The 21,542-nt window shown below is 42.9% G+C and overlaps 2 protein-coding genes across 4 annotated transcripts in view; one reads left to right on the forward strand and one right to left on the reverse strand.

Annotated features, from left to right (window-relative positions):
• The window catches only part of SEMA3B (semaphorin 3B), a 72,572-nt gene extending 57,834 nt beyond the window's left edge, over window positions 1–14,738 (reverse strand). The window contains exons 1-2 of the mRNA XM_081185869.1: window positions 14,565–14,738; window positions 12,132–12,252 (exon numbers count right to left, since the gene is read on the reverse strand). The gene's annotated coding sequence lies outside the window, so the exon portion shown is untranslated. The remainder of the gene's footprint in view (window positions 1–12,131; window positions 12,253–14,564) is intronic.
• Window positions 14,739–14,845: 107 nt separating this feature from the next.
• Window positions 14,846–21,542, forward strand: part of SLC38A3 (solute carrier family 38 member 3) — a 178,859-nt gene continuing 172,162 nt past the window's right edge. The window contains exons 1-2 of one of the 3 annotated variants that reach the window (XM_081185878.1): window positions 14,846–15,172; window positions 15,921–16,007. The gene's annotated coding sequence lies outside the window, so the exon portion shown is untranslated. Of the gene's footprint in view, window positions 15,173–15,198; window positions 15,392–15,920; window positions 16,008–21,542 lie in introns of those variants that run through there. The other 2 variants (XM_081185880.1, XM_081185879.1) reach the window with 2 other exon arrangements.

Below are 21,542 nucleotides of genomic sequence, written 5' to 3' on the forward strand. Positions count from 1 at the left end.
TAGTTCTCACTGACGTTGGAAGAAGCAGTTGTTGTTGCAAATTGTGCTTCGTTTGAAATCAAACCTATGGTAGGAATTTAAAGACCTGATGCAGTCAAGAATTTTGCCAAAGGAAGACCTGGCAACTATGCATACTTAAGTGCCTTCCTCAACTGCAATTCATTCTGACATGAGTAATGTTTAATCCACGAGAAAACCAATCCACATAGTTGCATTACAGATACCCATTTTACATCTGTTTTATTTTTTAAAAAGTATGATCAGATTGCTCAAATGTTTTGTTGCTGTTGTTGCTGCACCCCTATCCTCAGTAACGGACACTGGTATTGACTCTGAAACAGGAGGTAGCATATTACCATCATCAAGACTAGTGGCCACTGATATACAGCATGAGTCTGTCTACTCCCCTTCTAAAGCCATCTATGTTATTGGACATCACTACATCTTCTGGCAGTGAAAACCACAATCATTGTGTGAATAAGTGCTTCCTTTTGTCTGTCCTGAATATAAGCAAACAAACGTTGCTTACTGGGAACTTTTCAAGCAGTGAAAAGTTGCCTCAAGAAATTAAAACTGCCTCTGTTCAAAAGATGCTCCAGCTACTAGCATGTTTTAAAACGGGCTAGTTGCATCAGCAGAAAAAGTTAAAGACTCTCTAGTCTAGTCTATATAGCTCCGGGCTGTGGTTAATTTAACCACAGTTTGTTTGTTTGTCCAAAACCCTGCCCAGTGGCTATAGTATGTGCATTGCCAACGAACTTTGGCCTGAAGGCATGATGTATTGTTGGCTTATGAACCTTGCTTTGTTTAGCTATGGCTTGCCAACATGTGCACACCTGGCAACCTTCATTACCCCTGATTTGTTTGGCTGTCCCACCCCCGTCATTCATCAAGGTACAAAAGCATGAGGCAAGAGGAGCTAGAAAACAAATAAAGCCTTAGAGAAACAAACTATGATTTATTTGATTGTGGGACAGTTCATGGTTAATTCATGGTTTGTTAAACAAACTACGGCTTAGTGTTATGTGCGAATCAGGCCTATGTTAAGAAAGCAGTTAACTGGTGCAGGAGAGCAAACTATTCTCATAAAATCTGGTAATAAACATATTCATGGGATATCTGTAATACTGGATAGAAATTATGCATTCTTTCACAGTCTGTAAATTGCACAATATGGAGCCCAATTGTATGCAGGCTTACTCAGAAGTAAGAGTATCTAAACTGAGTAGGACTTGCTCCGAGCTAACTCTGCATAGAATCTTAGCCTTATATATGTGCAATTTTTATTTTGTTGCACAACTCTTCACAAATCCTAATTATGGCCACAATGAACTTAATCAGGCTTGAACACAATCAGTATAATTTGAAGGTGTGCTTCAGAATGGTGTTTAAATTCAGCTACAAATTAGAAATGGCTACACAGTGAGCAGGATAAAGAAACAGGCACAGTCCAAGTTTATGGGTGAAATGTTAATGTACAAAATTCTTCACTGATTAAAGTGAGATTTCAAAATGACTCTGCCAGAATTGCCAAGTTTACAAAAACTCAGCATTAGAAACCTGGCAAGCAGCAAAACCAACAGAGAATTTTGTGATACCATAAACACTGGCAGATTTATTGTGGCACGAGTGGGTTTCCTTTATTTATAGCTATGCCCTATGCTAACCCTATGCTAGAAGTCTTGGCGAGACCACATGAATCATGTGACATTCCCAACACAAGAACAGCTGACATAAAAAAGAGCTATCAGGTATGAATAAAGTAAAGTAGGTATTATTGCAGTGGGCTGGGAGTACAGCTTTTTTTTTTTTTTTACACCAGTGAGCAGTGGCAGTAGAAATGAGGGAAGAAGAATGATGCTTTCTTTTCAAAAGCTGGCTTTCTTATTTCCGTTCTATAAATTACCACCTGCATATATGATAGGGATAATCTTGTTCGACCGAGGGTAGTAGTATAGTGGCTAGACTGTTGGGCTCTGGAAACCTAGGTTCAGTTCTCTGCACAGTCATGAAACTCACTGGGTGACTTTTGGCCAGACAATTTCTCAACTTAACCTACCACAAAGGTTAATAGGGTTGCATTGAGGTATAAAGGGGGCATATATTATATACTGCCCAGAGTTCATTGGATAATGATTATTAAGAATATAAGAATGGCGTGCTGGATGAGGCCAGTGACCTGTCCAGTCCATCATCATCATCATCATCATCATCATCATCATCATCATCACCATTTTATTTGTATACCGCCTTTCCATAGTTAAAACAATGCCCAAGGCGGCTTATAACATGACAAGATTTACATAATTACTAATATAACAAAAATCATTAAAAAAAACTAAAACACATCAAAAGGCACACAACCAAACAGAAAACAATTTCCACAGAAATCATAAAATCTAAAGCTAAAAATACAACTTTAATATCAATTACAATTTAAAATGACATAGATAAAAAATAAAAGCAATTTTAAAAAGGAGCCCTTTCTGTCAAGCAGCCGCCGCCACCGCCCTTTATGGAGCCTGCCAGGCCCCAGCCCAAGCCAGGTGGAGAGAGGCAGGGCAGAGCCCTTCAGGCTCCCAGCAGGCAGTCCTGGGCAGCAGCAGCAGCAGCAGCAGCAGCCCTTTATGGACTGCTTGTTCTCACAGTGGCCAATCAGATGCTTGTGGGAAACCAGCAAGCAGTACCAGAACACAAGAGCAATTTCCCTCCCGTGGTTCCCAGAATCTGGTATTCAGAAGCATTGATGCCTCCTGCTGTGGAGGCACAATGTGGAGGCTAGTAGCCATTGACAGACTTATCCTCTATGTAATATTGTAAATACTGTAAATAATAATTAGAATGGTTGGGAGGGTTGCTGCATCCACAGGTATGTACAGGTGGGAACTGATGCAGTGTACAGATCACTAAATGCCCCAAAAAAGGAAAAGAGAGAAAGGGAGATGTTTTGAGGTACAAGAGACAGCACAAGCACACGTTGAAGCTCCAGGCCAAGAGATAGAAAGAGATAGATTGCAACACCTGGAGAAAGCCAGTATGAGATTCATATCTGATAGATAAATAGTAAACTGCGCAGGTTTCCCTCCACTTACACTCTTCCTCCTCAGCTGCCTCCCAGATGCTTGGCTGCCTCCCAAACAAATGAAAACAAAATTCTTTTGAAGCTTCCAATTTTCCAGCCAGTGCTGCCAAGAATAGCAAGTGCTGTCCAGCTTCAGGCAACTGGTGCTTTGTGCTCTCCACCTTTCTGCCTGTTATCAGCAGAGCCAAGAGGACACCAGGCAACCTCTGCACTGGCCTCACTTCAGCCAACATCCATAATGTGGTGGCGCAAGGGCATATTATATGGCCAGCTCAGCTGATGATGTCACTGTTTATTTGTATTTGTATTATTCATTTGTATTTGTATTTATTATTTACATCCTATTAATCATAGGTCCTCTGAGCAATAAAATTTCCAAGCAGATTATAAAAGGCAAAAACACAGTGAACATATCATAATTCAATTTAGAAACAGCATAGATTTTTAAAAACCCTACAGCTACGCTCAAAATTACCTAGTCAGATGGACAGCTAATAAGAGGTAAAAAAAGTAGAGCTGAGAGCAACACAACCGCAAAAAAAGCAGGCAAAAGATCCGTATCAGTCTGACATATTGTTAATTAAGAATGAGTGATAAAATAATGTTAAAAAGACCTGGAAGCAGGGGTGAAACTAGGCTTTATTTTAACCGGGTCTAAGACCCAGTTTGGGACACACACCCCACACACATTTGTATACACATACAAAGAGGCTGGGAGCCTCAGTGGTGACCCTCTGGAGGCTTTGCCCAGGGCAAAAACTCAGCAACCTCCCCTGTAGTTATGGCACTGCTTGGAATAACAGAAGGGCCAGATTCAACTAACTGCAGAAGCCTGCACTAGGACTTCCACTCTACTGCTCCCCTTTTTGCAGGGAGTTGGGAAGAAACCCCAGAACATTGTGAGGGGGTAGAAAAGCTGAGATTGTTCTGTTGGGCAAGCAGAAATGTTTGCACTGATGGGACGTTTGTAACAGGGCGATGTTGAATTTCTCCTGACATCTTTGCCTGGCACAAAAAAGGCCATTACTAAATGCTTTTTTTATATAAAAAAGTAGTCTCGAGTTTGTTTTTTGTTTTTAAAGTGATTAATAACAACAGTATAGATACCAAGCAAGCCTCTCTTGGTAGAGATTCCATAAACTGAGGAGAGGGCACCACTGAGAAAGCTCTTCTCAACTCTTAAATAACAAACTCTAGTCTTCTCTCTGTAAACAGCAAAAGTGACTTTCTCAACTGTTTGAGATAAAGCTGTGGAAGATGGAAAGTAATGTTATTCTGGGATTTCAAAAGAGAAACTCCCATATCTAAGGTGCTTCCAAATGGATGTTTATTGTGAAATCAGTGCTGCTCATGCATGTACGATTTTTTTCATCATCCAAACAACACTGTAATGAATGATCAAATGCTGGCCCCTACTTTTTATATATTTAATCTGGAATTTCCTTTTACCATGGAAAATCTGATGAGTAAAAACAAGCTTGTTATACATTTGCAGTCACTGCTAGCGTGGAAGCTCATTAGCACGTGGGGGGGGGTGTTGTCACATGTATTGTGACATTTTGGTGGTTGGCTCTAAGGCCACACCCCTGCTTCCAAGGGCTCACCTAGGAGTACACCTAGCCATTTGTTTCCTGGAGTCCAAAATATATGAATATGCTTATTTTCACCAACTGCTGTGTTCTAGAGGCATGTTTGAACTTTAGCAACCTGGTCAGAAAGAGCTGCTCTCACAAGTCCTTGGTAAGGTATGCATGGGGGATTACTTCAGGGAGTAGGACTGCAGTACGTACAGTGGGACTTAATTTTCATTAAATTGAAAATACAGTACCAAGATGTTGTGCAAGGCCTCTTTATTATTTTTGGGCAAGCCTTGGGAAAATATCACCTTTGTGCAAAACTGCAGTATTAAATATTTTTTTTAAAAAAGAAAAAAACTAATATGGATATTGCCTCCCTGAAAGCATGGGAAACATAAGTACATTTGGTAACATTTGCTCTTGCACTTTTGTGCACTTCCTTTATAATAAATAAATAAGTAAGTAAGTAAGTAAGTAAGTAAGTAAGTGTATGCACTAGTACAGAAATATCTGCATACATGCATGGTCCAGAAAAAGGCAGTGAAGGACAGAAGAGGAGTGAGTGAGGAGTAGGAACAGCCCCCCCCCACACCTCTGTACACATTCCGTCAGGCTCCTCCCACTGGTGTGGACAGCAGTCAGTGGAATAACAATGAATATCCAAGACTGAAACACAGAAATGTGTTGAAAGCTAATATGCCAACTGCACATACAGCGAAATCAGAACTGAATGAACCATTTGTGATGTGAGTCTCTCATCTGGAAGCATCCCTGTCCATTGGGAAGCAATTGTACGTAACACTGATTTTATGCTTTCTGGCATGATAAACATAAACAGCACGAACTCTGTTTTCCACCGGCAGTGGTCTGCAAAAAACTTAAGTGGTAACTGGTCCTCGAGACTGAAACTCCCTTCTGATCAATCTCTTTTAGGAGATGAATAAAGATAGCTTATAGGATTTACATCTGCTCTGGGAAGGAAAAAAGAGCCCACTGGAGTAGCCTTCATCCCATTGTTATACTTCAGTATTTATTTCCTACTTGTAAAACAGGAGTAATAACGGCTTTCCACACAATACAGTTGTAGGAGCAAAATACATAACTATTATCCGCTATCATTAGTCTTGGTAGTAATGGGAGCTGTAGTTTGTTAAGGGTGCTGGGAATTGTAGCTTGGTAAGGGGCAAGCTAGTTTCCAGGATTCTTGGGGGGAAGCCATGTGTTTTAAATTTGGTGCAGATGTGACGCCAGAGACACAGTGGGCAAGATGTTTATCTTTACTTAATTTCAGTTGTGTATCCTACCTTTCAGCAGGAAATTCTCAAGGCAGCTTACATTCACTTCATAAAAACCCATAGTTTAAGAGCACATTTGTGAACAAAATAAATGAGCCCTTTTCTAAGCAGCTGAGCCTGTTCTTCAACTTGGCAGCCTGCCTGGGGGATGGGTTTCCGTCACAGCGGTGCTGGTCATCAAATCCACATGCTGGCAGTCAGTCATATTAGTGGTTTGTTGGGTCATCCTTCCTTGCAGGCCCTGTCATTGGTCGCCTTTGGCAAGCAGCCCGGAGGGATGTTCTTATATGGAAGCTTTTTTTATTATTATTTGGGCACTTGTGGCAGCATTGAAAAGCTCATGGAAGCTGACAGCACTTGAGGAAAATGTCGACGAGTGGGTGGGGGAAACTCTTGATAGCCAACCTGTTTGTCGTTTCCATTATGAACAATTATTTAAAGCAGCATTTTGGTCTAGTATTCCTGTACCCTTCAAGAAATGCTCTGGTGCCTCATGCACCAGCTTATTTTATCTGAGAGAAGGGTAAGCAACAGCAGCAGTGCCTTATCTCCTGTATTTAGAATAGTTAGTGAGGTCATACTCTCTGGAGCAGGGAGATGTAAACACTTCCCAGCACTTCACCCTCTTGCTGTCTTGGCTCCTGTGTGTTGTTTAGGCTGTGGGTAGCCTGTTCCGGTGTGAAAGTCTCCTGTCTTCTTCTCTGAGCAAAACACACAGCCAAGGTCAGGACCAACTAAAGATAGATAAGTGGAACTTGGAGAATCTCTCCCCATATAACAGACCTGTGTGCTGGTTAGTCCAAACGTAGCATAACCTATGTAGCATAGCCAAATGACATGACAGCATCACAAACTTCCCCATGCTGATGTGCATGTTTGTCGTGGTCATTTAAATAATAATAATAATAATAATAATAATATGCACAATATGTTGAAGATGGCAAGGATATAGGAACTTCCCATTTCCTCCATGTTTGTTTATTCCTCACTTTCTTCTCTTGACCTATATCCTCACTCACACAGATAACTTCATGTACCCCCATAGCAGAGCGGACCTTGTTGATCTTCTGTAATATGGCGCCCTGTCCAAAATTTGGTGCCCCCAAATGGATCTTCTCAATTTTGCACCTTCTCAGCTTGGCCCACTGTGCGGGAGAGCTACCAGCACCACACTAAATCTGGTGCTGCCCATAGGCAACAATTTAACAGTCTTATAGGCAACAAGGGACGCGGGTGGCGCTGTGGGTGAAACCACAGAGCCTAGGACTTGCAGATCAGAAGGTTGGTGGTTCAAATCTCTTTTTTTTATATAAAATTTTTATTGGTTTTACAAAATTTTAGAAAACAAACAAACACTTAAAAAGACAAACATACATGTATAGTTTCATAACATATTTTCATAACCCTCTTTTCTAGGACTTCCCCATACCCCCCCTTTCTGCATCCCAATGTCCATAATTTTATAGCAACTCCCAATTGTTACTTTCCAACCTCTGTCATCTTAGTCATCTCTGTATTCTGACCTTATATCACTGTATCCCTTTGTTTCTGAAAACCACAACACTCTAACATTCATTAAGTTTATAATAGTCCTTAAGATAATTTTTGAATTTTCTCCATTCTTCTTCCGCCGTCTCTTTTCCTTGGTCACGGATTCTGCCTGTCATCTCGGCCAATGTCATATAGTCCATCACTTTCATCTGCCATTCTTCCAGAGTGGGTAGATCTTGTGTCTTCCAATACTTTGCGATAAGTATTCTTGCTGCTGTTGTAGCGTACATAAAGAAAATTCTATCCCTCTTTGACACCAATTGGCCGACAATGCCCAAGAGAAAGGCCTCTGGTTTTTTGGGAAAAGTACATTTAAGTACCTTTTTCATTTCATTATAGATCATTTCCCAGAAAGCCTTAATCTTCGGGCATGTCCACCAAAGGTGGTAGAAGGTACCTTCAGTCTCTTTACATTTCCAACATTTGTTGTCGGGCAGATGATAAATTTTTGCCAGCTTGACTGGGGTCATGTACCACCTGTATACCATTTTCATAATATTTTCCTTTAAGGCATTACATGCCGTAAATTTGATACCGGTGTTCCATAACCATTCCCAGTCATCTGACATGATGTTGTGACCGACATCCTGTGCCCACTTAATCATAGCTGATTTGACTGTTTCATCCTGTGTATTCCATTTCAGCAACAAGTTATACATTCTAGATAAATTCTTAGTACTGGGTTCTAACAATTCAGTTTCTAATTTTGATTTTTCCATCTGGAAGCCAATTTTCCTGTCCTGTTTGAAAAATTCCATTATTTGATGATATTGAAACCAATTTTGTACCTTATGTTTCAATTTCTCATAACTTTGCAATTTGAACTTATCTCCATCTTGTTCCAAGATTTCCCAATACTTCGGCCATCCGATCTCCATATTGAGTTTCTTCACTGCCTTGGCCTCCACTGGTGAGACCCATCTAGGGGTTTTGTTTTCCAACAGATCTTTGTATCTTATCCAAACATTGAACAATGCTTTTCTAACAATGTGATTCTTAAAGGCACTGTTGACTTTATCGTACCATAGATATGCATGCCAACCAAAAGCATTATTAAAACCTTCCAGATCTAAGATGTCTGTATTTTCGAGGAGCATCCATTCTTTCAGCCAGCAAAATGCTGCTGCCTCATAGTACAATTTCAAGTCCGGCAGGGCAAAACCCCCTCTTTCTTTAGCATCTGTCAATATTTTAAATTTGATTCTGGGCTTTTTGCCCTGCCAGACAAATTTCGAAATATCTTTCTGCCACCTCTTAAAACATTCCATCTTATCCAGAATCTGCAAGGTCTGGAACAAAAATAACATTCTAGGCAATACATTCATTTTAATCACAGCAATTCGGCCTAACATTGACAATTTCAAATTTGACCATATTTCTAGATCTTTTTTAATTTCAGGTTGGTGGTTCAAATCTCTGCGACGGAGTGAGCTCCTGTTGCATGGTCCCTGCTCCTGCCAACCTAGCAGTTCGGTAGCACATCAAAGTGCAAGTAGATAAATAGGTACCGCTCCGGCGGGAAGCTAAACGGTGTTTCTGTGCACTGCTCTGGTTTGCCAGAAGCAGCTTAGTCATGCTGGCCACATGACCCAGAAGCTGTACACCGGCTCCCTCGGCCAATAAAGCGAGATGAGTGCCGCAACCCCAGAGTCGGTCACGACTGGACCTAATGGTCAGGGGTCCCTTTACCTATAGGCAACAAAGGTGTATAGTGTATAGTGAAAGGTTCAGCAGCCATTGTATGTTTCCATTTCTAAACAGACTTGCAGACAGAATTATTTTTTAGTTCAATGGGGGTTACTCCCAAGTAAGTATCTAGGTGACCTGTTGATTTTATTGCATGCTAGTGGTTAGCTGCTGTGAAACAAGATATGTTATTACATCACTGTATTAAGCAGGCTTGAGCATTTACATGGTCAGCCTTCCCCAACTTCAAATAGCACAGATGTTGTGTTTCCTTAACACTAACTGCTACAGTTCATAAGTACAAGGCCCTAGAGACAGGATTTGGGCGAGATGGATAATGAGACTGATCCAGCCCAGCAGTTTCCTTTAAACCATGTCCCACTTCAGCCAGCTTTGCCAGTTCCCCCTTGGGGGAGGGAGGGGGGGAAAGCCTCACTAGCCTCCAACCCCTGAATTAAACAATGTACGATTTCAAAGTATTCCAGATCCTGTTGCGGATCTTCTCTGAGTCTTCAGGGACAGGTCATTTCGTTTATGTACAATTCAAAAAACATATTAGTACACTAAATCTTGTTATGCAGACCACAGTTGTGTATGCTGGCCTCCTCTGTCTGCACAATGCATTCCTGCCCCATGATTATTAGTGTCTCTGTGTGGTGATGAAGGAACAGATAGGAGACAGACAGATCTTGCCTCTCTTCTCTCAGAAGAGTAGAAAGAAAAAGCATCCCACATGCATCAGCATGTAAAGAAACCGCCTGGAAAGTTTTGTTGTGGGAACCATCATGCTTAGAGTCATTTAGGCACAGATAAAACTCATGCAGAGATAACGCAGGTGAAACAGTCTCACAGACAACTGATGTGAATCCTTTGACGGAGGAATTTCAAGAGGCGGGTCTAAGAGTTCTCCCACAGAGTGTTCCCTTGTGCTGGTTTCACCCATATAGCTCTATGTCCTTCAGCTAGGATGAAGGCAAATACTTGAGATGCTGTGCCTATGTGGATCCTGCTCAATTACAGTACAATTCTAGACACATCTGCTCAGTAATTTGTCCCTTTGAGTTCAATTGGGCTTACTCCCTGGTACGTGGGCATAGGATTAGAGCAGAAGTCGAAAGAGGTGCATGCTTTTAGGTTGCACGGCCCCATCCAGAACCAAAGCACTGTCAGATATGGCTGAAGTACGTAAGCTTGAAGCGCAGCCACAGTTTAGAACTTCCAAGTCACATTTATTTAAATAGAAGAATTAAGTGCATGCTTATTTGTATCTCTCCCATTGAAACCAATGGGGGCAACATTGCTAAATGTTGGTTAGATATTAGGCCATGTGCTCTGAGGATGATCAGTGAGTGGCAGAAATTGTGGTGGTGTTTTTGCACTATTCTAGTTAACTGGTATCCATTCTTTAGAATGCCACATTCAAGTGCTCAGCCCAACAAGGCTAAAAACAGATTCTTTCTGAAACCTGAAATAGCTCCATTCTACAACCCGTATTCCAAAACCACGAAGACTCTTGTGGCACCAGATTTACTGTAGCATAAGCTTTCATGGACGAGTGACCATGCTATTTAGTCCGTGAAAGCTTATGCAACCCAAGACCCTTATCGGTAATGTTTATACATGGTGCATTTGTGATATTTTTATGGACGTTTTGTATATTTATAATAAAAAACAAGCTTATGATACAATAAATCTGTTACTCTTTAAGGTGCCCACAAGACTTGTTTTGCAGCAACAGACTGGAAGTTAAAACATTCTGGAAGTTGTTACTATGGCCCAAGTCTCCCCAAAACACAGCAGTTCATCCTTCATTACATTCCAGCACCCTGAAACCCACTAGAAGACATTAATTTTGAGTACATTCCTGCACTCAAGAATCTCTAACACCACCATGACATGAAAGAACAATATTGTACACAGTTAAGCTTAGCTGAGAAACTACGCCAAGAAGAAATTTGTAGTTATAAACTACCACTTTAGGTACAAGAAGAAATAACTTTTCTGTTACTGCACAATACTGGCTGGGGAAAGTCCATATTTTTAAAATTCAGAGAACAGGAACAGAAGTTTTTCCTTTAACATGTGTGGAAAATTAATTTTTGCCACCTCTGCCAGGCAGGTACTGACACAGTTTATTAGTCTGCGTAATCTGTGAGACCAGATTTGTCATATCCTGTTTGTGTGGAAGCGATAAACAAAAGTTTGCAAACAGGACTACTTTTCAGGGAGCCAGAACTGATCACAGCTCTCTATTGCATATGTAAGGTAAAGGGACCCCTGACTGTTAAGTCCAGTCGCGGACGACTCTGGGATTGCGGCGCTCATCTCACTTTTCTGGCCAAGGGAGCTGGCTGGCGTTTGCCTGCAGACAGCTTCCAGGTCATGTGGCCAGCATGACTAGGCTGCTTCTGGCAAACCAGAGCAGCACACGGAAATGCCGTTTACCTTCCCGCCAGAGCGGTACCTATTTATCTACTTGCACTTTGATGTGCTTTCGAACTGCTATTAAGAATTTTTGTAGGCTCTGCATCATCCTTTTTAAAATCACTAAAATTTGCTCATTACTGTACCTTGAAGCTGTGCTTTTTTCCAGGGGGCACTCAAGAGTACGCAGTATCAGCACCTCTTTTTGTTGTTGTTAAAAAGTGTGGCACTTACTGTAACAACTTCATGGTGGGTACTGGCTCCTATTTTTCAAGGGAAAAGCACTGCCCAGAAGTACATCCAGGATTTCCCTTGCTTCCAGATTAGGATACGTTCCCATCTCACAACTTGGACTACAACCCGAAGTCCAAGCTTTTGTAAGGATGATTTGAATTTCATATGCATTGCACAACCTACTTAGAAGCAAATTGCTCCCACTTTCCATCCATACACAAATCTACAAAGAGCAAATGAGCTCGAAGGCATATCCAGTGTCAGGTGTGAAAACGCTCTTACCTCTCCAATCCAAATTTCATTTATGTACTTTCCTGTTTGTCCTGCTCAGGTTTGTTGATTCCAAGTCAGATGGTGTATTTTAGCATTTTCAACATTCATGGCATACGCAGATTCCTGCAAACTATGTACAGAGAATAGTTTAGCGGTGATGTATTCATCTAAAGCTTTCCACACACATATGCCACATCCCAGCAAAGCAAATCAGAAATTAGATCAGCAGAGATTTGGGCTCATTTGCCCTAGACCCACCCACCCTCCGTTGCTCTCCTCTCTCCCTTGGGGTCCATTATTGATTTTGCAGGGACAGGCTTCAGTCTTGAGAAAAAGTGGTTTTCTTCAAGCCACCAACCTGACACAGTTCCTATAAAATCCTTGCTGTTTAGCATGTTTGGTTTTCAAGGGTAGAACTAATCAATCAGAGAGGACTCAAAGCCTAAAATATGGAGAGTGCAATAATTAAAACTGGCCAACCAAGAGGCAATGAAAAGGGAAGAGAGCAAAGGCGGGTGGGCCGAGGCCCACAAGCCCAGATCTCTGTTGATCTAATTTTTCTTCTGCTGCCTAGGAATGCAAGCTGGCTCCCCCACAAGCTCTGGCCTGTTTCTGTTACTGCCTGAGAAATCCTGGTTTATACATTAACACCAGCTCCTTCTGGGCCCTTCTCTGTTGATCACATGCCTGACCTTATTAAGCAAGGCATTTCCAGTACTTAATTCATAAAATGAGACGTTCTGGGGCTAAAGTCTGTTTGCAAGTCCTAGCCTCTGACTTGGAAAGTCTTTCTCTCAATCCAAGCTTATGTGGGTGCTGATTCTGAATACCAATCACTGGGTAGGCAAAGAATCTCAGGCTGTGCTGAGAGCCATACCTTTCTATTACTTCATAACTTCCAAGGCTCAGGCCTGGCATAAAGTACAAGTTCTGGGACTACCCTGTCAGCACACAACATCTTTGCTCAGAGACCTGCACTGGTTGCTATTTTGCTACTGGGCCAAGATGATGGTGATGATGATCACTGATTAAATTTATATAGCAACCTTCACCTGAAGATCTCAGGACAGTTCACAGCATAAAATACAGAATAAAGCCACAAAGAACATAATGCTTATACACCTCCAGCTCTCTACCACCTCCCATCCCAAGACATTCTGCTTCACTGTGGAACAGCCCTGCTACATGTAGTATCTAGATCCTCCTGCTATTGAACCAAAACCCATTTTCCTGCTATTTCCACTTATTTAGTCTGTTCCATCTTCTGCCTCACAAACTTTCAGATAATTCAAACTGGCAATCAAGTCTCTCCTTAATCTTCAATTAATCTTAATGTTCTGCCTTAGTCAGACCGCGCCTGGAATCCTGTGTCCAGTTCTGGGAACCACAATTTAAGAAGGATATTGACAAGCTGTAATGTGTGCAGAGGAGGATAATCAAGATAACCAAGGGTCTGGAAACCAAGGTGGAATCTACATGCATATAAAAAAACGCTGTGAAAATGCTTTTAAAAAAAGTTTTGAAAAAAATACATTGAATTTGCCATAGCTCTCCATTGCCATCTACTGCCACATGCATATATTGCACTTTACAACACACTTAAAATGTTTTATTTGCAGCTGTATAGCCCTCAAGCCTTATGAGAAAACAATGACTGAGGGAGTTCCAGGCAATGCTTTGCCTGGAAAAGAGGAGACTTTAGAGGGGATATGATAGCAATAGCCATCTTCAAATATCAAAAGAACTCCAGGTAATGCAATTTGAAATATAGTGTCCTGATCAAGGGAAGTCATATCCTGCTCTATTCTGCCTTAGTCAGACCACATCTGGAATAGTGGGTCCAGCTCTCGGCACCAGAGTTTAAGAAGGATATTGACAAGCCGGAATGTGTGCAGAGATATTTAGCTTGGCTAGGAGGAGATGGAGAGGACATGTGATAGCCATCTTCAAATATCTGAAGGGTTGCCACATGGAGGATGGAGCAAGCTTGTTTTCTCCTGCTCCGGAGGATAGGACTCACACCAATGGCTCAAGCTGCAAGAAAGGAGAGTCCAACTAAACATCAGGAAGCACTTTCTGACAGCAAGAGCCGTTTGACAGCGTAAAGGACTCCCTCACAAGGTGGTGGACCTGGGGTGCCAACTTCAATAAAACATTGGGTGGGGGAGCAGGTAAGCCCCGCCCTACATAATCAATCAGAAGATGTGTTGTACACACGCCATTTGAATAGCGAAGCCCATTAATTTTTGGTGGCTCAAATATATTTACAAATATTCCTATGTGGTGGTGGACTCTCCTACCTTGGAAGTTTTTAAGCAGAGGTTGGATGGCCCCCGTCATGGCTGCTTTAGTTGAGATTCCTGCATTGCAGGGGGGTGGACTACATGACCCTCGGGGATCCCTTCCAGCGCCACAATTCTGTGATTCCACAACTAAACATACCCACACTCTTTCCCCACGATATCAAATCCAATTCAGGACCGTCCCAGGGCTTTAGGGAACGGGCAACCTGTACGCTGTATGAAAGCCAAAATCCGCGAAGGCACGTCCAGACCCTAATGAAGGGGAGAACCGTCTTCACGCGTTACTCCCTCGCCCTTTTCTCCGTCCGCTGCGTCGTCTGAATGAGACGTTCCCGCCTCTGCGAGGGCATCGGCCCAGTGCACATGCGCAGTGCGACCGCCTGGGCGACTTTTGCAAACACCTGGCAGTCGGCAGCTGCAACAGGGACTCCTTTTCCCGCTCAGTTTCCCTCCGGACGGAGTTTGCCACATCGACCGCTCCGCGGCCAGTTTGTGCGTGATTTCGCGCAGCGGCCGGGCCAGCCAGCTGGCCGCCGAGAGCCAGGCAGGCTGCAGGCAGGAGGCCGCCGCGCTGCAGGACACCGAGGCCGAGGGACTGGGGGAGAAAAACAAGGCCATAAACTCTATATGGGAGGAAGGAAATTCCCCGCCTGAGCGAGATTCCAGCCCCCTGGAAAAAAGTAAAATAAAAAAGCCTCGTGCCAGAGAGAAAGAGAGAAAAGAGCGCGGGTTAAAGAAAGAATGCGGGTGGGTTCCCTACGCGATGGATGGATAGAATCGAGAGGGTCGGGGGACGTTGCTGTGAGGTCTGCGGCCGACGTTGGGGGGCCAGACCTCCAGAGCTCAGCCATGTCCCGGATCCCGAGTGCAATACCAGAATACTGGGGTAATGAAAGTTCAAAAGAAGGGCACTTTTCACCACTGCCATGGTCCACGCATGTGGATTAGGAAGGGTACCTCTGCCAGGTCAGTGGACATGGCCCTCCTCAGAAGTTAGCTTCTTTCCTTATACAGTGGTACCTCGGGTTACATACGCTTCAGGTTACATACACTTCAGGTTCAGGTTACAGACTCCGCTAACCCCAAAATATTACCTCAGGTTAAGAACTTTGCTTCAAGATGAGAACAGAAATTGTGCAGCGGCGACACAGCAGCAGCAGGAGGCCCCATTAGCTAAAGTGGTACCTCAGGTTAAGAACAGTTTCAGGTTAAGAACGGACCTCCAGAACGAATTAAGTTCTTAACCCGAGGTACCACTGTATACTTTCCTTCATTATGCACCTTGAGGTGCCAGGCAAAAACGTTCTTCTTCAACCAGGCCTTTGCCTGATGGACATCCAGTGTGTTGGGGAGCAGGGTTATTGAGTTGTTTTTGTTCTTTTTTATTATGTATTTTGTGTTTATATATTGTGATTTAATGTTGTAACCGTCCCGAGACCTGCAGGTAAAGGGAGGTATACTAGTACTACTACTAATAGAACCCTCCTGCCCTCAGCTTGGTGATCCAAACTGCAAACGCTTCTTCCTGGCGCTGACATATTATGCAACATAAACATCGCCTTTCTCCAGAATTCATCCACAGGTAGGGCTAATCCATTACTTTTGGAAATGTGCATTTCTGAGCAGATGTGTGAAAAGTGGAACGCAGGAGCAGGGAATCTTTGGCCCTCCAGATGTTGCTGAACTACGACTCCCTCCAACTACAACTCCCATCAGCCCTAGCAAGCACAGCCAATAGCCTGGGATGATTGGAAATGTAGTTTGGCAACGTCTGGAGGGCCAAAGGTTCCCCACAGCTGGTGTAGCATTGAGTCTGCAGCTGTCCAAGAATGAGACGTTTTGTAGTGCCTTTTCATAAACGGAAGGGCAATGCCATACTGTGCTGGCATAATGTCCTGAGTAGGTTGGCAGCACCACATTACACATTGTGACAATGTACTGACATAGCATTCCCTACTCTTGACCTCCCATGATCACCATCCCAGTCAACATGACCAATGGTCAAGGAGGATAATAATAATAATAATTAATAATTTATACCCCGCCCATCTGGCTGGGTTTACCCAGCCACTCTGGGTAGCTTCCAACAAAATATTAAAATACAGTGGTCTGTTAAACATTAAAAGCTTCCCTAAACAGAGCTGCCTTCAGATGTCTTCTAAAAGTCTGGTAGTTCTTATCTTTGACATCTGGTGGTAGGGCATTCCACAGGGCAGGTGCCACTACCGAGTAGGCCCTCTGCCTGGTTCCCTGTAACTTGCCTTCTCACAGTGAGGGAACCACCAGAAGGCCCTTGGAGCTTGGACCTCAGTGTCCGGGGAGAAGGATGGGGGTGGAGATACTCAGTCGGGTATACTGGACCGAGGCGCTTTAAAGGTCAGCACCAACACTTTGAATTGTGCTCGGAAACGTACTGTAGCCCCAAAACACCTTGGATGACCACAGTTTAGCTCTCCCAGGGTTGCTAAACTATTGTTTCTGGTGTGACCTTGATCTTTAGAGCACATTCCTTTACATGTCTTTACTCAGTTGTAAGTCTCACTACTGAGTAGCCAGCACAATAGGACATGATCACCCCTAGCAAGTGCACTCAGAATTGCAGCCTCAAGGAGCTTCCTGACATACTGGGGACACAGTACGGAGAAGCTTCCCCCAACACTTAATCTACTATCAATGCCAGGAAGTCTGCTCCATATTAAATGTTAAAGGCACAAGAGCGCTGACTGGAAAACAAGCCACTAGCCATCTGTGTCTAAGTTTTAAAACTGTTTTAGGAACTTGAATTCCTTGGGAAGTAAAAAAAAAAAAAAGAGGGGGAGAGACGGCAATGGATGCAACTTGTCCTGAAGGGCAGCTGGCCCACCAGATGCAGCAGAGGGTTGGGGTTCTGGGACACACTCTGTGCAAGATGACAGCCAGGTCTAGCAGACCAGGCCAGTGCCCTCTATGAACCAAATCAGCACCCTACAACATAAGCCTGAAACCCTGCCATGCACCAAAATTATGTGGCAGGTGCACAGAGGCTACTTAGCTCAGCAACCTATGTGGAAGACGTTCATGAAAAGAGAAACTTTGCAAACCACAGCTCTCTGTAGGTTTCTCTCTTTGTCTCTCTGCACTTCAGTCCCTCCACCCCTTTGGATCATCTTAAATGTAAGCATTGGCTAGAGTACTTGCCAACCCATGTGTACAATTTTTGTTGGAAAAACACCTGCATTTGAGGAATTAAGGTTGGCTGGCTTTGTTTACATTTTAGAGAACTGCCTTCAGGACAAGCTGCAATTTTCCAGCCCTGGCAGATTGCACAGAAAAGGGAGGAGGTAGTAGTTGAAAGAAGGAAGTGTTCCTGTCCAAGGCCTGGTAGAAAGTGTGCTGTTGCTTTATTTGATGTGACCCTTATCACACCATTAAGCGAGTAAATGGTCCCAGCTGAGTTTGGCCAATCGGAAATCATTTGCAGGCCTGTTCTGTTTGTTATTTTGTGTCTGCATGCAACAGATTTCCAAAGAAAAAGAGGGGCAAGGGCCTTAGACGGAAGTTTTGGGGAGGGTGGAGTACAGAGAACAATGTGTGGGTTCATCCAAAAAGGATTGCCAACTCTCTTGCAACACTGGAATAGCATATCCTTTGCATATAAGTAGATTTACATCAAATTGAATGGACTTGCCATTGGCAGGAGCTCTGTTTTTTGTGTCAAGAAATTATAGGCCTTTCCCCTCTGCCAGAGATTGGGGGCGGGGGGGGGGGAGGAGAAGCAGCGACTTCTTGAACTGTAATAGGACTGGCTAGCCTCTTTCATAGAGATATATGAAAGCCAGTATGGTGTTTATACAGTATTGAACCCATGACCTCAAACTGAGGTAACAACAGATTTAAATTGCTTCCCAGCCACAGAGTCTACCCAGTAACCTTGGGCTGCATACTCTTGCGACATAACCTACTTTACAGGATTATTGTGATGTGCATTGCTCTTAGCTCTTTGGGGGAAGAGTGTTATCAACCATAAATAATAATGGAAGAGTGGGATAGAACTTTTGAGAGGGAAGGCAGGTGTATTCAATATTACTTCCTGTACATTATTCTAAGCAAACGTACTTCTAAGCAAACGTGTAGGCTCCAGCTACCTGAGCTTCCTTTGTAAAACTGTCAGCCGAGAACATTTCCTCTCATTGCCTGAGGAGCAGAACGACAAACTAAAGCTCTTACTACTGCCTCTTTCCTTTTGCAGATAAACCCTCTACACCTCCTAGAGGCCTTTGGGCATTTTGGCTCTAAGCCCCCAAGTCCTTTGGCAAGCAGGTGATGGCACATGCTTGTCTTCTAAGCCTCGTTCTAGAGAGTACAAGAGCTTGTGTGCCACAACACAGAGTTGTTTATTATTTCCAAGTGAGAATTGAGCCTCCAGGCCAGGTGACACAGCTCCAAAGCATTTCCCGGCTGCCTCTCTCTGCTCATGGCAAGGGCTGCCCAGTGCCAACAATGCAATGGAATTTGGAAGGCAGTGGCCAGCCCACAGTAGCTGGAGCTCATGGGCAGATTTAAAATTTGTGTGTTTTTATTCTTTGATGGAGGGAATATCTAGAATGAAGTGAAGAGGTTGTGGTTTGCTCTCAGGGTTCCTGTTGGGTAAATGGGATTGTCAGTTTTGTTTCCCGTCATGACTTCTTTGCACTTATCAGCTGTGAACAAAGCTTTTACTGGTGTTGAGAAGCAATGGGGTGGGGGGAAGTCCCCCTGCAAAAAAATTCAGCATGGCTGGTGTACAAGAAGAGCTCTGTCTCGGGCGGCCAAAAGTTTGCGAAATATATATCCTGCAATTTTTTGCATGAGTGTTCTGAGGGTGACTAGCAAGAAGATAAATGGCAACAATCAAAATAAACCAAGCAGCCAGATACCAAATAAAGCATAACACAACTATAAAAAGATTACACAGTCAGAATGGCAAACAATATATTTTTAAAGCCAGCACTCCTATAGAGATTTGTAGCTTAGGGTGGGCCTTCTTTATCCAACTTCACAGAATGTTTCTTGTGTACAATACTCAGGTGTGGACTTCTCTATACCCAAGAACTTTGTTTTCTCTTTACTTCTCCCTACCCCTTTCCCTAATACTCCCTTCTGTTTCCCAGTTCAATGAGTCCTAACTTAACAGTGCAATTTTAACCCTGTGTACTAAGAAACAACTCTCACTGAATCCAATAGGACTTCGTGCTCAGATAAGTACTGTACACTTAACTTCAAGGTAAGGGCCACCCACTCAGTGGGACTTGCCTGTTGGTAATCATGGTCAGGACTGGGCTGAATGTTTATTTCCAGTATAAGTTGTCCAGTGCTATAATACTTGTGCAGCAGCTCACTTTGCTTTAAGTCATTTTCTTTTAAGAATTGGTGGAATCCACATATGCCTTATGCGCTGCTTCAGGATCTGATTTGTTAAAATTTCTTCATGAGCACATCACACAAAGAGAGTTCCCATAATACAGTTCCCAAATATCTCCCTTGGCAGGACGCCTGCAGGGCTCACAAACAGCCCTTCTGGACATCACAGCAGTGAACTTCAGTGGCTAACTTAACTCCATAAACCCATCAGGTTCCCTGCCCCTCCATCCCTTACAGTCTCATTCTCTGACCAGCTGAAGCCAGATCCTATTTAGGGCAAAGTAAAAGTTTGATTCAGCATCCAGGATGAGGCAGATTTAGAAAAGGAAGGACACACTGGGGGAGCTGCCGACCAGCTGGCCATTCCAGAACTTGGGGCAGTGGCTCTCTGTCTAGCAGCAGGTGCAATGTCCCCAATGGCATCAGCTGTAAGGTAGGAGCAGCTCCTGCACTGCCTTTGCTCACATGAGCTTGCCCAGATGTTGGGTCTGCATTAGAGGTCTCTCTCTGAGCGACTGCTGTCCTGAATAAGGAATGGCTTTTTTCCCACCCAGCATCAAAATTGCTATGTTCCGGCACAAAGCAAAGACATTTTGTGTGCTCAGATTTTCCAGGATGTCATCTAACTGGTTTTGTAATTTGGATATTTTTACTGTTCTCTAAGGTGTTTTTTCTTTTTTTAAAAAAATATCTGAATTGTTTTTAATGCTCTGCTTTGGCATTTTATTATTGCTGTTTGGGTTTTGTGTTATCTTTCTCTGAGCTTCTCTGAGAATATTGAAACTGAAGGGTGGCATGCAGACATTTAAATCTGTAAATAACATGCCTCCATTTACTTAGGGTTTTTAAAGAGGCTAAGGACAGAGGTATTTCAAAAGGTTTTAAAAATCATTCTACCATAGGCAATTGTTGTATTATTTGACTGGAATTCTGAACACCTCTGGTGGGCAAAAAGTCAGGATGTAAATAGGGCTATTAGTTGATCAAAGAAATTTTAGTTGAAATTGTATTAGCTTTAATATCAAATCATAATAAATTTTCGTAGGAATACAGCAAACCAGAAGAAATAAATATTATTCATTTAATTGTGAGCTATTGAGGCAGGTATGGTTCCCTCCCCAGCCACCCAGCCACTCATGTGAGAGAAGGGATATTGTCTTTTCTAAGATGGTGTCTACAGTCTGCAATTTTTTATAAGTATTTATATTAAAATAGTTTGAATTTTAACTGGGGATGTCTTTTTAGTTAATCCAAAGAGTTTAAACAATTAATTTACATCTGAGCATTGCAAACTGCATATAAATAAAACATTTTTTCCATTTCCCTTTGGATATTCTGAAGACAATGTTTTTGTCTTGTTCCAAAGCCTGAAAAAGATGTAGGGTGGCTTGCTGTGGAGAGCAAGAGAGAGTGACTCAAACCAGATCCAAAGTAAAGATACTGCCCCAATCTGACCTTAAGTCACTTTCTAAAATATTGTCATTGACAGATCTTATATAAATAGAAAATAATAGATAACTGCATTGCAAAGGTCAAGAGTTTTGCTCTAAATGGGCAGTTTAGATGGTTACTTTGAAGTCAGTGAGTGTTATTGCAGCACGTGAAGTCTTGCAGCGTTATTCACCTTCCACTTAGACATTCATTGGTAGATCACTGACATGCAGTGATGTTATGCAGCCTATAGTTCAGAGCTCCAGCCGTGAGGTTTCCTGAAGTCTGTACTCCCCTCTCTTGGTTT

Source organism: Podarcis bocagei (genome assembly GCF_964188305.1).
Source record: "Podarcis bocagei genome assembly, chromosome: 2".
NCBI lineage: Eukaryota > Metazoa > Chordata > Lepidosauria > Squamata > Lacertidae > Podarcis > Podarcis bocagei.